Here is a 3,886-nt window from a genome sequence, read left to right on the forward strand (position 1 = left end):
AGTGTGTTCTTCCCTTTTGGTTTTCTAACTCCAGGTCTTTGCACATTTCATTATAGTAATTGGCTTTGTCTTCTCTAGCTGCTCTTTGAAATATTTGGTTCAATTCTTTTATCTTGTCATTTCTTCCATTTGCTTTTGCTACTCTCCTCTCAAGGGCAAGTTTCAGAATCTCTTCTGTCATCCATTTTGGTCTTCTCTTCTTTTCTCATCTTTTTAGTGATCTCTTGCTTTCTTCACGGATAATGTTTTTGATATTCTCCCACAATTCAGGTTTATGGTCGTTGGTGTACACTGCATCAAATCTATTCTTTAGATGATCTCTAAATTCAGGAGGGATATATTCAAGATCATGTTTTGGCTCTCTTGGACTTGTTTTAATTGTATTTAACTCCAAGTTGAACTTGCATATGAGCAGTTGATGATCTGTTCCACAATCAGCTCCTGGCCTCATTTTGGCTGAAGATATTGAGCTTTTCCACTGTCTCTTGCCACAAATTTAGTCAATCTGAATCCTGTGTGTTCCATCTGGTGAAGTCCATATGTAGATCTGCCATTTGTGCTGTTGAAAAAATGTGTTTGCAATGAACAAGTCGTTGGGCTTGCAAAATTCTACTATGCGAGTTCCAGCATTATTACTGTCACTAAGGCCAAATTTTCCAACTACTGATGATTCTTCTTTGTTTCCAACTTTTGCATTCCAGTACCAGTGATAATTAACTCATCCTGATTGCATGTTCAGTCAATTTCAGAGTGTAGAAGTTGATAAAAATCTTCAATTTCCTCATCTTTGGCTTTGGTGGTTAGTGCATAAATTTGAATAATAGTCATATTAATGGATCTTCCTTGTAGGTGTATGGTAATTGTCCCATCACTGACAGCATTGTACTTCAGGACAGATTTTGAAACATCCTTTGTGATGATGAATGCCACTCCATTCCTCTTCAAACTGTAATTCCTGGCATAGGAGATCATATGGTTGTCTGATTCAAAATGGCCAAAACCAGTCCATTTCAGCTCACCAATGCCTGGAATATCAATCTTTATGTATTCCATTTCATTTTTGACAACTTCCAATTTTCCTAGATTCATAGTTTGTACATTTCATGTTCTGATGATTAATGGATGTCTGCAGCTGTTTCTCCTCAATTTGAGTGGTGCCACATCAGCAAATGGAGGTCTCAAAACCTTTACCTTATCCATATGAGTAAGGCTGGGTTTACTCTGATGATGTATCTCTTTCCTAGTCCTATTTTGAGAGCCTTCTAATCTAACCAGACTATTCATAAATTTGCACGGTTATGTATCAGACAGTGTTTCTTTTCTATTCATAAGGTTTTTCTCACCAATTCTTTGAGAAGTGGATGGCCTCTTCCTTCTTCCTAGTCTGTTTCAGTCCATAAGCTAGGCTGATACCTGTGCACCATGTGCACCCTGCTGAGTTTGAAAGACCAATGGTTCAGCCTCAAAATTCACATCAACATGTCACCACTGTAGGACAAACCAACAGAAAAGTTTGTCTCCCTGTTGGAAACCTCTCTTAACACCCTTACCTGGGTCCCTACTTATGACTCCTTCTCCACCCCTGTTACTAGGTCTTTTCTTCCCCTTTCTCCCGCTCTACTGCCCTGCTGCTTTGGGCATGCCTGTGTTCCCTCTCCTCACCTAGATCCCTGAGGCTCACGCCTCTTCTGTCCCAGTTCCCAGGCTTATTCCTCTTCCCTCTTCCTGTTCTCCCACCCTGATGCTTTAGGTGTGCCTGGGTTCCCTCTCCTCACCTGGATCCCTGCAGCTCACTCCTCGCTGGTCCTGGTTCCCGGGCAATGAACATGGTGTGCATATATCTATCTGTGCCCTAGCTCTCACTTCTTTAGGAGATATACCTAGTAATGAGTTTCCTGGACCAAACAGTTTTTATTTCCAGCTTTTTAAGGAGTCACCATACCTTTTTTCATAGTAGTTTTATCATTTTACAGTCCCACCAGCAGTATGTGAGAGTTTTAATCTCTCCAAATCCTTGCCAACATTTGTTATTTTCTGTCTTGTTGAACTCTACTGTTAGTGCTGGGGTGAGATTGTATCTCATTGTTATTTTGATTTGCACATCTCTAATGGCTAATGATTGTGAATATTTCTTCACAATGGCTAATGATTGTGAATATGTTTTCATTAGCTACCTGATTATCTTCTTTGGTGGTGTCTGTTCATGTCTTCTGCCCTTTTTTAAATTGTTTGTTTGTGTTTTTGATGTTGATGTGTTGAAGGTTTCTATAAATATTAGAGATGTGTCCCTTGTCATATATGTTGTTGCCAAATATTTTTTATCCATCTGTACATTCTTTTTTTTTTTTCTCTGTTGGAGAATAATTTTGATGTGCATAAGAATTTAATTCTTAGAAGGTCTGAATTATCTCCTTTATCTTCTACTTTTTATGCATTTTTTCTTATGTTTGGTAGTCAATGCAATATCATAAGGCTCCTAAGTTTGCATCCTCTAGAGAAGAAAATGAAAGAAGTCTCCTTCCATGAAGATTTATAGCCTTGGAAACTGAATGGAGTCACTATGAATCAGAGTTGACTTGATGACAGTGAATTTTGCTTTTAGAAGTTAGGTCCTATTTTTTCTTTGATGAACTTAAGTTTTTGATCTGCCTTAAGCTAATGGTGTGAGATATGGATCTTGTTTCATTTTTCTGGAAATGGAACACCATTTGTTAAAGAGACTATTTGTCACAGACTATGCTGGCAAAGGGGGAAAAAAAAAAAAAAAGGAGAGGTGTAGGTCTGGACCCATAATCTAAACATGAATCCTGCCTTCATCATATGATAACCTCTCATCTGCCTCCTCATAAAATGTGTGTATAACAAAATCTATGCCATGTGAATGTCATAATTACTATTTTTTTAAATAAAATTTATACAATTCTTCTTTTCCAGTGTCCAGCAAATAATTCTTTAAGTGCTGTTGTTGTTAGGTACCAATGAGTCAGTTTCCAACTCATGAGGAGAGTATAAGACAACAAAACACTGTCCAGTCCTGCACCATTTTCACAATCATTACCATGATTGAGCCTATCTTCTTAGGCACTATGTCAATTTGTCTCACTGAGCATCTGCTCCTTTTTCACTGACCTAACTTTCTTAGCATGATTTTCTTCTCCAGGGATTAGTACCTTCTGACAACATAACCAAAGTATGAGAGAGGAAGTATGGCCATTCTGGCTTCTAGGGAGCATTCCAGTTGTACCTCCTCCAAGATAGATTTGTTTATTCTTCCAGCAGTCCATGGTATGTTCTATGTTTTTTGCCAACATCACAATTCTCATGCATCGATTCTTCTTCAGTCTTTTTTATTCATTGTTCAGGTCTCACATACATATGAGGCTATTAAAAATACCATGGCATGAGCCAGGCAAACTATAGTCTTCAAAGTGAAATCTTTGCTCTGTAACACCTTAAAGAAGTCTTTTGCAGTTCTCCCAGTGCAGAAGGTCTTTTGATTTCTTGACTGTTGCTTCCATGGACGTTGACTGTTGATCCAAGTAAAATGAAATCCTTGGCAACTTCAATCTTTTCTCCATTTATTATGATGTTGTTTATAGGCCTAGTTGTGAGGATTTTTGTTTGCTTTATGTTGAGGTGTAATCCATACCGAAGACCATAGTCTTTGTCCTTCATCAGTAAGTAATCAAAGTCTTCTTCACTTTCAGAAAGGAAGGTTATATTATCTACATTATTATATTTTGCAAATGGTTAGTGGGTCTTCCTCCAACTTTCTTGTCATGTTCTTTTTCATATAGTCCAGATTCCTGGATTATTTTCTCAGAATACACTTTAAGTATGTATGGTGCATGGATACAGCCCTAACAGACATCTTTCCTGATTTTAT

The sequence above is a fragment of the Orycteropus afer genome, unplaced genomic scaffold, assembly GCF_000298275.1.
Source record: "Orycteropus afer afer isolate SDZICR_OR568_19922 unplaced genomic scaffold, OryAfe1.0 scaffold00228, whole genome shotgun sequence".
NCBI lineage: Eukaryota > Metazoa > Chordata > Mammalia > Tubulidentata > Orycteropodidae > Orycteropus > Orycteropus afer.